Here is a 14119-nt window from a genome sequence, read left to right as displayed (position 1 = left end):
ACATCAAACGTCTGGCGTCTTCCCTTCAATGTTATCTAAATTCTAATGTTCATTAACTTCTAACATTCCCTAACTCTAGCAGTTATAGTTACAGATAGGTAGCCGTGTTGGTCTGCCATAGTCAAAACAAAATAAAAAAAATTCCTTCCAGTAGCACCTTAAAGACCAACTAAGTTAGTTCTAGGTATGAGCTTTCGTGTGCATGCACACTTCTTCAGATACTGAAGAAGTGTGCATGAAGTGTGTCTGAAGAAGTGTGCATGCACACGAAAGCTCATACCTAGAACTAACTTAGTTGGTCTTTAAGGTGCTTCTAGCAGTTATGACTGTCCTTGAACCTTAAAGCTCTGTTACCCCAGATCTGTAATAAAATAAATTACTATAAGCAGTCTTTATGCCAAAATATATATCCAGACAAGGTTCACAATTATACATTCAGGGTAGAAAGGCCAGTAAATTCTTCAGACCATTGAGTAATGGGTGGTGGGTGTTTATCCTTGCAACTTTGAAATGTAAGTCTCTTTGCAGAAACCAGAGCTCACAGGACCCACTTTTGTTGTCTTTCATTGTCTAGGGTTGCCATATTTTGAAGAGCAAAAAAAGAGGACAAATTTGCCAACTTCTACTTTTAACTGTGGACCACTATGATGACTCTCATTTTACATACCCAATAAAAAAGGAAAGTGTCCTGGAAAAAGAGGACATATGACAACCATTTATTGCCCCTCTTGCTTTTTGTTACCGGTACTTTATCCTTTCCTTATTTTTGTGTTTCTGCTCCTATTTGCTATTCCTCCCTTCTAATCTCTTATGCATTGTTTAATTACACATACCATAGCAAATACCACATTTACGCTCTTATTACGGTACAGTACTTCTAATTCTGAACCCGCTGCAACAACATTTCCCTACTCATATTAACTTGTATTACAGTGTCTCGATATAGCTCTTATTCCTTCTTTTTCATGCAGTCCCTACTTGCTGCTGTTCAGGTCAGAATGAGCAAGGGATCCTTTCAACCTCAAACATACAACACGGTCCCCAATTTGCAATTCATTAAATAAGTCTCGGAAAATGTTTTGTAATGACCTTGGGCTCTGTAAAAGCAGCAAAGATTAATCTCTGAGACATGAGGGGAAAGGCCTAAATATGTTCAGTTAGGCTCAGCCAAAATGATTTAAAGCTCCCTTGGTGACCTTGAACAAGTTACTTAACCTCCACACCTGCAAGCTGACAAACATATGGTTACAGAGTTCTCACTTTATATAATCCCCTCCCTTAAATACCAAGGTAATGTTTGGAGCGCCATTTTTCCTGGAGTAATTAAACTGGGTTCCATTTTTATAATATGCTTTTTGTTCGTCATAGAATAAATAACTTCTGTGCATGCATCTACAAAGCACCTGACATAAATCAGAACATTACGAGTTTGACAAATTCATATTTTGTACCAGGTACGTAATTATGATATTTACCCCTTTCCACTTTTACCACGGAGAGGTATACCATAGAGGGAAAACAAGTCTTTAAAATAGTGTTTGAGTTACGCAACCCTTTTTCTGGTTTAACTTATGCTGGGTTTTCAGGTCATAGAATCATAGAACTGTAGATTCGAAAGGGACCTCAAGGGTCATCTGGTTGAACCCTCTGCAGGAATCACATTTAAAGATTCCCTACAGGTCCCTCTGTTTAAAAAACTTCAGTGAAGAGATTCCACCACCTTCCAAGGTAGTCTATTCCAGTGTTGAACAGCTCTTACTCTCATGTAATTCAGCTGAATGCGCTTAGAACTGAACCTCAGCCCCTGCTCTCTGGTCCCATCCACTCCCCTCCCCAGAATACCCATTTTTGATGGCTTACACCAGCTTCAGATCTGCTAGGCTTGGCTCAGGCACCTGAGCTGGGATGTGAGGAATATGTTGGTGTATCTTTGACTGAATGAGGGAGTTATGCCAGCATAGCCTAGCATAGCTCAGTTGGAGATCCACTGGATCCTAACCTGCTCGTCCTGGGAGATCTTGTTATAGGATTGCTTAATAAGTGACAAAAGAGAAGTGTGGGGACAAAATAGAAGTGAGCAGCTAACAATGACATGTGGCATAGTAACATCATTGTGCAGTGGGAGGTTGTGCAGTGTTTGGAAAAGGGTCAGTCATTATACTGAGCACCATTTTGAAAAATCACTTTAACTTTCAGGCATGGTATATAAAAAGAATCCTTAACTATATGAGTATTTTTTATTTAAAAAATATACATTAAAGTTCAATAGTACTATATACATTCAAAACTAATTAAAGTATCTTTCATCAATAGGTATAAACAGCAATATTTTTGTATGTAAATACGTATTATATTAGTTCAGTGAATTCGTTCTTTCTGGTGACTAGAAGGTTGGGGTTGATTTGGTACTTATGTGTAAAATGTATAGTTCAGTCATTTAACGTCTTCTGTTTCTGTGATTCCAATCACAAGTAGCAGAGCAAGCATGCATGATGTCTGGGATATTCAATATAACTCTGTTTAAGAATACCTCTCTTTCCATAGGATATAAGAAGGCTTTGTTTTGATTCTGTTGTAGATCCTGTTGTAAGTTCAGTTATGGTAATATTCAAATTGCTTTTCTGGGAGCAAAAGGCAAGCAGTAGATTAATGTTTTTAAGAAAGTGTTTTTTCAGCGCAGTGTGACTTGAAAGAATTACTGTTTTCTTGTGGAGCTTAAAAATGTCACCATTTGATTATTCCTGCCAACTCATCAATCATATAGTGAGCTCCTGCAGAGGGGAAGAGAAAAGTGATCTCAGGGAAAACAACAAACATCCGGTGTCCCTGATAAGAAACATGACATGATGTCTCAGATGTCAAAGCTAATTTACACAAAAGATGTTAACACCCCAGTAAAGAACATCACAACCATTGGAAGAAATCCTCGCCTCTGAATCATGCATGCACACGTTTCTATGGCTTGCTTTGCATGAATAATCACGCACACACTCATTTTAGCTGTATATCTGTGATAGCTTTGGACATGCTTATGTATATATTTACTGAGTCATAAAGCCCACCATATTGCAAAGGCTTAAGAAGATATGTAGCAGGATCAAACAGTTTTAGAAAGAAACAATGTGCTGTCAGGATCCTCACAGTCACTGAAATGTTGAATAGCATTTAAGTTTCTGTGTACGACAGATAGGCTTTATGACACTATTAGGCAGCTATTCCTTTGATTTATGTAGGGATGTGTATATAAATTAATTTATGGATTAGAAAATTACCTACCTGATCTAGAAATTCAATAGGTGATGACCTAGTCCATCTGTGTGCAGCAGCTAGCAATTCCATTTCCTCCAGTTTACAGGAGGTTTTACTGTGAAAACAAGCACCTGACAAAAAAGTACTAGAGTTTAATCTATTAGCATGAAGACGGCAGCTCACTTAGCAAGGAAAACCATGAAGTTCAAGCTGTCAGGTCTCAAAAGTATCCCTCAAGAGACTTGAACACTCCCCTGGAGCCAATATCTATCAACTAAACCCCACCACTATGTTGGATTTGGCTTGAAAAAGAAAGACTGGGGCAGAAATAAATTTGTGCCTAACATTTCCAGTTAGATGGCTCTACAGTAATTCCCAGGGCAGGTGTGAGAGATGCCAGAAATGCTTTTAAATCACTCAGCAGACACAAGCATTGCTTTGGAAATCCCAGGTGTGATACTACTCCTTCCATTACTCCTCCTGTGGAAAAAGTCATAGCATAAGAGGAACTACCTGTTTGTAACCATGTGCCCTTCTGTGCTGTACAATAGCAGGGATGGGGAACCCATGACTCTCCAGATGTTGTAAGACACCACCTCCCATCAGCCTTAGCCAGCATGGCCAAAGCAAGGGATGATGGAATTTGTAGTGCAGGGCCATGGGTTCTCCCTCTTCTGAAGTATAATGAAGGGACTTGATGGACGTTGCTTGGCAAGGCATTTCATAGGGCAGGAACTGAAATGGAAAAGGCCCACCGCACATATTATGGCCTCTTTTTACTGTCAAATGCATAACTGCTGCTTGGAGACATTTATTATCCCCTCAGCTGTGTGTGTATTGAATTTATCAGCCGGGATGGACTAGAATCAAAAGCACAGGATATTGGACAAAGCTTTTGCTCACTTATTCAGGTCTAACAAGCTAAAAGGTATACAGTAAAACAGGACAGAAAAACAGCCTTGTCTCCCCTACTGGCAAACTGCAGTAATTTTCTCCTGTGAAGTGCATTACAATGCAGTCTTGGCTACATGGGGATCCAAACAGGTAACAGATTTGTAATGTGCCATTCTGAGGCCTATTTAAGAGATGTGCATAGGGGGAAAAAGAAAGACTTATTCAATGGTAAATGTAGACATTTAACTCTTCCCTTACAAATTTTTCTCAGCTCTATCTGACAACACGCTTCCTTGCTTTTCCCACCCACGTCCTATAACAGCAAATTGCTTTTCTGCTCCACGGTACTTGAATTAGAAATGCCACCAGACTGACTTAGTAGGCTATGGTTACACAGATTTGCAAAGTCAACAAATTATTAAGAGTCAGCGTCTGCTTTGCACTTTAAGAAAATGGGAATTGGTGGGTAGCTGCAGAAAATGACACCTATGTGACATTAATTGATGCTACTTGGTGAGTTTAAGAATCAAAATGATCTGTGATGATCTGTTTTCAACTGCATTCCTGAGCTCATCACTAGGGGGAAAAATATTATCTTTACTTTCCAGGTTTTTTAATCGCATCATATAATTTTTTGCTCAAAATCAACCATATGCTGAAACCTGTGATACAAATTGTTAGTGTTTGCCAATATCAAATCACACCAATGGATAAGGAAGGATACCACTAGCTTATGTATATTTCATACTGCAGGAAAAGATCTGGAGTTTCACCGCCCAGTCCTATGCATGTTTACTTGGAAGTAAATCCTATTGTGTTCAATAGGGCTTACTCCCAGGTAAGTGTATGTCCCAGATGCCTAATATTTCATAATAATAATAATAAATATTTGAATGCAAGGACGTTTAATCCCAGACTCCCCCACCCCCATATCATACCAATTCTTAACTGAGGTTTTTTTTAAAATTTAAATATTAATGACTTATAGTTTTATAGACCATTTCCTGTTATCTTCTACACTTGCAAAGGTCACTTCCCTTGCTTGTCACAAATTACTTTCTACACCATATACCAGAAATAAAGTAGGATTTATGGTTGCACAATGGAACTTTCCCCCATCTTCTCCCATTGTGTGCCCAATCAAAATTTGCTTGGGGTAATTGGAGAACCTATAGAACATTTAGGGGCCTGCGGTGAAAGGAGAGGGAATGAATTTTGTTGCACAAGCACAAATCCTTGCGCTGATGGGACACATTAGTTGGATACCACCCAAAGCCTTGGACATAACCACCAGCACCAGATTTAGGGTGGTGCAGGTGGTTCTCCCCCACAGGGTATCAAGATGAGTGGGTGCAAAACTGAGAAGTATGCCAGAGATAGTTAAAACATAACTATCCTGTTGTGCCTATGTAACCCCGTGATAAACTTGGTGTCTGTTACATCTGACGATGTCTTTGTAACAGTTTTACCAGAATCTTGCATCTCTATGTTTCATAGGTGCCGGCTCTTGGAGGCCAAGGCAGTTTTGTTGTCCCCCCCTCCCAAGTTTTTTTTTAGGGGCCCGGGGCCCCTCAATGTTTAGAGGGCATTCAGATCTGCACCCTGGCTCCTTGTGGTGTCAGGATATCACATCAGGCCCCCTCAATCAACCAAAGAAGATGGTGCCTCTTCTATGTTTCCAATAGGCAGTAGGGACCCTAATGGAGTGAAAATGTTCCTCTGAATGGTGTGTCTGAATGGTACTGACTACTGGTTTACTGTGAAGGTTCACTGCAGTAAGCAACCACTGAACAAATGGCTGTCCATAACAGCCACAGCAATTCAACACTTGCACGCAGTATAGCACAGATGTGTATATTCTTAAGCCTATTATTTTAGCCATGTTTGATTGTGGCCTAAGATTTAGTTATTCTTTACATTTCTAACCCACTTTTCCTCCAAAGAGCTCAAAATGGTGTATATAGTTCTCCCCCTCCCCTTTTTTTATCTTCACAACAACCCTTTGAGGTAGGTTAGGCTGAGAGACTGTGACTGGCTCAAGGTCACTCACTGAGTTTGGTGGCTGAATGAGGATTCGAACCCTTGTTTCCTAGGCCCTAGTCCAGCACTCTAACTACAATCCTACACTTGTTCCTTTCATCCATTTCTTTAACCTATAAGCATTCTCCAGTGCCAGTGTTGGAAGTAGAATCTCACAATTTTGGGAAACTGTACCAGCACCTTCTAGAGCTCATTGCAAATTCTGATGAGTGCCCTTGAAAACACACACACACACACACACACACCATTCAACCCAAACCTTCTAAATACAGCCCTGATATGTGCTAGAACAGAATTTGATGGCAATCTTGGTTTAAAGGCATTTTCAAAGCATTTATCTGCTAACCGAGTAGTGGAATGTTGTATTAGATTCTTTGTTTCACATAGATCTTGTCTGTGTTACTGTATCTGCTATGGACACATGGGAATGCTAATGAACAATCTGCCATGTTGCTCTGTGACTAAGCTGAGTTTCAAGGAAGGACTGGGATACATGTTACCCACAGAATGAAAATAGACTTTTCTGAGTTGGGCAGCTGGTGGGTTTAATAACAATGATAATATGCGGGGGCTGTGATGGAGAGTTTCTGAATCTCACAACGCATTGGAAACAATGCATCTAATAATTAATATGGTATTTTAACAGTATTCTCCCTGCATTGCAGGATTACAGTGGTACCTCTGTTTGCGAACGCTTCTGGTTGTACACACTCCAGGTTACGAGCTCCACTAACTCGGAAGTAGCTGCTCCTGGTTGCAAACTTTGCCCCAGGATGCGAGTGGAAATCGCGCGTCAGAGGCCTGCAAGCAGCGGGAGACGCCATTAGTGAAAGCGTGCCTCATGTTATGAGTGGTTTCCGGTTACGAATGGACCTCCAGAATGGATTCTGTTCGTAACCAGAGGTACCACTATAATTGAAAAGCTGAGGTTAAAAGTACTCCAGTTTACTTTTTTTTGAAAAAGGATAAATGTAAGTGACACATTTGAAAATCAAGGTCTTTTCAGAACTGCTTTAAAACTGATGCTGTCTTAACAGCTTTGTTCACAGTGCCAGTCGCTTGGCTGTTCTAAGTATTCTTCTAGAGTAGAATCTGCTTTAAATCAGCATTTAGGTAGCCAATTTGAAGATGGCAGGTTGCCAGTGCTAAGAATTGGACAGGTGACTTGGCTGCAGATGCCGTTATAAATTATTTTGGTATTTATGGTAACTATTATCTACTATTATGGTAAGATAAGATCTGTGAGATCCAGGCAGTACGGTCAAGCCTTGCACAGGTTAGCTGATCAGACTGTAATTTATGATTATCAGTTTTCCAGGTCTTGCAGATCAGAGAGAAATTGAAATAGGCAAGGAAAGGTTGTACTTGAACTTTCTGCAGAGTAATAGAACTGTACTTATTGTTATTATTGAACAGTTAGGGCAATAAAAACAGCCACAGAAACCCCCAATGAACCCCCGTAAACAATACCAAGCATCTGTTCAGCCACCTCAGCTTTTTGTAGCTGGAGTCAGTCAGGGCCCTGTCCTCCCAGGCCAGGTGGAAAAGGCCTGCAAGGCAGAGAGCAGGTCATCCAGGACTCACAGCAAGGTGGCATCAAATGCTATTAAAGTCACAGTAAGAGTGAAGTAAAAGCCATTTAATTTATCTGTTAAACATTTTTCAAGTACTCTCTTCCTAAATATTGAAAGTTTTCCCCCTTTTCCTTTCTGTAGACCTTCCTTTTCAGCAACAGATGACTTTTTCTTAGTATTATTCACCCAGGTTGTAGAATACAAAAGAAGAAGGTTTCACATGTTTCTCTGCTTCCACCACTACATGTCCAGATGCAAATATAACAATTCTGATGTATTCTGCTGCACAGCTTAAGCACTTAAGTGTGACTGCCTGTCAGACTCTTGAACTCAAGTCAAACCTCATTTTTCCTCCTGCAAAACAGGATGGGTGAAATACAAATGAAGCCAATTTCATTTCTTGAGTTAGTGCAGTCCTGGATAACTAAATGTATTACAATAGTTACTCACTTCCACCATTGCTCACCGGCGCATGAACTTCTGAACAAAACTGTATCTTCTGCCATCCTTAAACCCCTCAAGTTGATTGAAAATGTGTCCCCACTGGAATGTAATATGGTATATGCTGGAAAGGATGCATGCTCTGAGAAAAGTATGGCATGAGTACTTTGATTAAAGAGAAGAAAGCATATCTTTTGATATCACTCTCTGAATGGAATCTTATGAAAACCCTCATCTAAGGTTTTGCAGCTCCAGTGTAAATAACAACTTGGTTAGTGAGTCATGCAAATGCTACAGTGAGTGAACTGTTGCCCCTATTGCAACTAACTTATCCTGGTTTTCAACCAGGTTAAAGAATGAGGTCAATGTGGTTAGCCAGTGCTCACCTAGCTCATCAAATAATGTGTTCACTAAAAAACTTCAAGCAGCTCCTAGACCTAGAGTAACCACTATGTACTTTGACCCATGATTCCAGGAAGACAGGTTCCACAATCAGGCACATCGGAGACTTTTGAATAAAATATGTACAGGAACATTCTGTGCATTTAGCCCTAGTGTCCTCCTTAGCAAGCTGGCCAGGAAAGGGAGATGGTATCAGGACAAAGAGGTTATCAGACTCCATAGAACGAGCCTCATGAAACCACTATGAGCAAACAGGCAATGACCAACCAGAAGATCCAGATGAGGATGATGAGGAGATATCCCTCTGCAAGGTATTTGTGAAAGTGGAACTGTAAGCAGAGCTCCATGGTCCCACCAGTTACATATTGCTTGGGGCAGGAGATGACTTGGATTATTTTGAGTCAATGGCACACAAAATGGCAAATCTGGCCTTCATTTCAAAAAGGCACACGCCCTCTCCTGCCCACCCAGAAGTGTGAGATCAATGAGATCATTCAGCACTGCTGTTAATGTTAATAACAGACAAGAAATGTCACTGGTGCCATCAACTGTGTAGACACTAACATTTATCAGGGAAAAATTGAAGCTGCACTCCAAGGGATTTTGTACCTGAGGGAAAAAGTTGTAGACCTACAGTAGATGTGGTGGATTTAGAGGAGACAATACAGTAAGCAGAATCCACTGGAGAAGAGGAAGTGCTAGATGTGAAGGATCATTTTGAAGGGGGCAATAAAGAGATCTTACTGGGAGATATGAAAACCCTGCACCCTGTATTCTCTGGCAGCCCCCCCCCCAAATAAAAGAGGATTGGTGGTGCTCAATAAGACAAGGAATGTTAGGTGACCTGTGGAAATGCTCTTGACCCCATCCCAAGGGAATGAAGCCCCCAAGTAGGGGAACTGGCTGTGGGGAAAGGCATTCCTGGTCTTCTTGTTGGCAGCAGGGTGTGGGTGGCAATCAGGGGCCACACTCTCATTATATCAAACTCTTCAGTTGCCCAATTCAGGAGAGTATATTTTCATTCTGTAGATCATAGGGCTTCAAGCAGTGGGTTGGGACTCCCAGCTGGGTCACGAGGCCATCCCAAGTGGGTCACAGCAAGGTTGCTGCTGCTCAGGTTGGTTAAAAGCAAGGAGCACTATATGCTGTGTCTGGGCTAGAGCACTTTTTTCTTTAATGAGACATTCATTGTATCAATTTCCATGAGTGACAGAAGAAAGGCAAGAGCGCTTCAACAAGAAGGAGAATTCTGACCAACTGTATGCCCCATGGTCCCATAGTTCTCAGCGGGTGAGGAACACTCTCTTTGCTTTCTAGTCTGCTTCTATGGATCTCTAGACTTTGTTCTAGAATGGAAGTATGCTGGGGACTAGAATGCAGAAGGGTTCACAGTAGTGGGTAGTTTGGTTGCCCAGCAGTTATTATCATGGCAGTAGCTGGGGGCCCAGGAAGTGACAGTCAAAGTCTGGCTGTTCTTTAACATAGAAGAACTTCACCCTTGCATCCTCTCCCCTGTCCCCTGCCTCAGACCACGGACGCTGGAGATTGAATGAGAGATGTTTCTTCCACAATGAGGAAATTCAGACTGGAGGCTCCACCTCTTCCTGGCTTTCAGTCAGGCCCTGGCCTAAGCAGGTATTTCCATGTGCTCATCCTCACAGGCAGTTAGACAAGCACTTTGCATTGATTCTGAAGTCCCTGCATGAACATGGATGTCCAGATCTGATAGCTCCTCAGGATCATTGGAGATCCCTGCTCCCCTTGCTCCTTATCTGAGGAGACCTCAGGTTCAAAGTCTGGGTAGGTCTGACCTCTGACAGTTCGCTCCTCCCACAAAAAGTTTTGGAGTTAGGCTTTAAGAATATATGGCACGCTCTTCCTTCTTTATAAAAAAGAAGCAAGCATTTGAATGGGATCAAATTGTAATGCAGCATGCGCTTGGCAAATAATGAATGACACAATAATTCTTCAAAGAAAGAAAAAATAACAGCATATACACCACAGTTTCAGTGCAGTTCCTGTGGAAGTCAGTAATATTTTTTGAAATGTGAATGTCAGAATAATGCAGGACTACACAGGGGACCAATGTTTCTCTCACTTCCCCAGTTCCATTATGCTGTCATGTATGAGGTGTTCCGAATAGATTTGCTTGTACTACATGCCATTGCTGAAATTTGACCTTGATTCTCTGTAAGCAATGCAGTCTTCAGCAGATGGCCCCATCTGGTACCCAAGGATGTTGTAGAACGTGTAGTTTCTGTCCCAAATATGTTCCAGACTAATAGCTGATTTCGTCATCTGGTACCCAAGGATGCTGTAGCACTTGTCATTCCGGTCCTAAATATGTTTAGACTAATAGCTCTAAGTGTGCATTTAGCATTTAATTTTTGTTTTGTAACTGGATGAGAGCAGTAGGGCAGCGGACAAGAATTACTTACAGTTCCCTTTGCCTGCTACAGATTATGTAAGATTGCTTTTCAGGGACTGATGGTGGAGTGATTAGCAGAGAAGAACAGCAGAGGCTGGGGGGGGGGGGAGAGGTCATGAAGGTTTAGTCTGTGACCAAAGCTCACTCAGCTGTGGTGTAAGGCTAAATGAGTTGACTGCTAATGCTGGAAAATCTCTGTGCTAGCCACCTGTCCGGAATGTGAGAGAAATGGTACATGGCCTCAGATTGGGTTTGAAAGCAGAGTTGGGATTCCAACACAATATGCTTGAAAGTCAGACATCACCGTGGGGCAGTGAACTGAAATAAGGAAAATCCTTGCCCCCACCCCATAAGAAATATTCATTGAATTTAACATTTCTGCTGTAATAGGGAAATGCTACTACTATTGTGGGGGGTGGGGGGTGGGAGAGGAGAAGAAGAAAACAACGCATGCCCCTGCCCCCTGCGTTATATGAAATCCAAAGAAATAAAACATGTTGAGATTCAAACAAACATGTCTTAGTTCACTGACCTCAATAAGACTTCATAGTGCTGAAGGTCACAAAGGAAATGTGAAAAAGAGAAAATAAACACTGGAAGGGATTAAGTGTGGGCGCAGCCGGTCTTCCAAGTGCAGTAGGTACCATACATTAAACATTTACCCTGTAGAGAAGGTTCAAAAACAGACCAAGTATATACAAGATACTCTCCCTATGAACACATTCTTGTGTAAATCAGGCACTGGGTGATGCATATGTTATAAAACCCCGTGAAGTGTGATTTTGGTTTTTCTGAAAGCTGCACAGTGATGTAATTAATAATAATAAAAACAACTAATATTCCCCCCCCCCCCGATTTCTTACCTAATTTTCACCATAGGGTCCCAAAGTTGGGTACAGCAACAAAAACAATTATTAAAACCAGTTAAATAATTTACAGTCAGAAGAAGAGGTGAGTCCTAAAATAGACATGTATCAGATGTCAAAGGTCAAAATAAAGTGTCTTCAGCATATGGTGAAAGCTATTCATTGAAGGTGCCAGGTGCACTTACAGTATATGGTTAGGGGACTCCACAGCCCAGGGAATACTTCCCACAAATTATTCCTGATCTCATGCTGCTACCACAGCAAATATCAGACTGTGACAGAACTACCAAGAGGGCCCTTGATTTTAACTCGGTGCCACCACTATTTTAAAAAGTGATTGCATTTACAAGATCTAGTAGTATTGTTGAGTTTCCTCACCCCACCCCAGTAGCTACTTCAGTGTGATATAAAGTACCATCTTAGTGACCCAATGCACACCATTAATTATAATACTATTCTCAGTGACATGATTGAGCTAAATTAATTTTTGTTTTAAAGGTGTAAAATCTGACATTTATTTTGCAGAATAACAGATACTAGAAGCTGAAACAGAACGGCATTAGGAAATTCACTGCTTTGTGATGTAATTTTATTTGTACAAAAATATGTCAAAAACCTTTACATTTCTTTCTTCATGAAATCATTCAAATGCATCCACAACTCCAGCAATACTTATTTTTTTTTTTGCAGGGGTGGGGGGGGAGTCCATTGAAGAATTTCTTTGTATGTTGACCTTACATCATCCACTTAAGCAGATGGCTGTAAAGTGTGTGCCCAAAATCTTTCCCCAGGAATTTAAGTATATACAGGATTAAGACTTTAATCTAAGTTGTTTAGGATTAACTACAAAAAATAATCATGATCATTTTATCCAGTGAATAATGGATTTCCTTAATCTGATTTTAAAACTGAATGCAGTGGCAGGACTTGGAGTATTTTTACATATGCCAAATGTGGTCTCTGGAAGGGTGCACTGACTGTGTGACTTTCTCTCTTATGTATGAAGTTTAATATCTTCCCATCCCCTCTTGGGATTGTACAAATGTATGCATAGTGTCAGGTGCAGTAAAGGTTGGCTGCTACAGAGCATCAACCACAGGGTAGCAGCTTATCCTTTCCCTCTTTTTTGCGAGTGCTAATAAAACACTGATACATTTGAAATTGCACCAGGGTTGAAAGAAAAAAAGGGAAAAGAAAACCCTGCCAGGGTTGTCTGAGCGCATCTGCTTAGCTGTTTCTTGGTGGTCCTGAGAAATACATCAATATTTAGCTGCTGTCTTCGAAGCTGGAATTTGGCTGGTCAATACGGTGGCTGGGGAGGGGTGGGGAAGGCAAGCTCAGTAAATCAGCTAAAACACAGTTACTGGAACATCTCAAAGTCAGGTTGTCAACGAGGCACTTTTCACATCAACCGGCTCTTATAGCGTGATCCCCAACGCCTTACTGAAATCTTCCAAATCCAATGGCTTTGCTAAGAAAGTCTGTATTGAATGCATTCTTTAAAAAGAAGAAAATCAGTTAAGTGTGTTTCATAAGAAAGATGACCCAAAACATTGGATAGCAAGGATTGCTCAGGGAGCATTGCTTGTAAATGCCTTTAATTAATCTCTCTCTCGCTTTCTTTTACAGCAGCGGTTTCTGGTCTCCTAGGGCCAAATCCACACATGACCTTAAGGCTACAGGTCGGCCTCTGAGTGCAAGTGAGGAACCCCATCTGGATCAGGACCATTGCAGGGCAGGGCCTTTGACTCTTTGGCTCCCCTGTGCTCCTGATCTAGGTCAGAGTCCCTACATCCATTGGAATGAATGGGACCTCTTTGCTTTCTTTTTCTCCAATTTTTGCAGTGGAAATAGCATGTGTATCTGAATTGGGACCACAGCGGGAAGTGATCGTTTAAACCGCTAAAACCTACACATTGGGATTCTGATGCAGAGTGCTCTTTTTTTCTTAACAAAGTTAAAATCACACGTTTGACTCTTAGGCTGCTGAGGAAGCTGGGAAAATACCTGAGATCCAAGTGTTGTAATTACAAATTCCCAATGCACTGAGGGTGGGGAGAGTCATATTGCCCAGCTCAAAATCTGCTCCCTTTTCTTTGAACAGCCACAACAGAACAGTGCAACTATTATACACTGTTTGTGTCCATCTAATGATGGAGATGGTTGAGGCAATTCTCTCTCTCTCTCTCTGTCTGTCTGTCTGTCGGTATTGACTACTATTTGAG

This window comes from Podarcis gaigeae, assembly GCF_964106915.1.
Source record: "Podarcis gaigeae genome assembly, chromosome: 7".
NCBI lineage: Eukaryota > Metazoa > Chordata > Lepidosauria > Squamata > Lacertidae > Podarcis > Podarcis gaigeae.
This window is presented reverse-complemented; position numbering follows the sequence as displayed.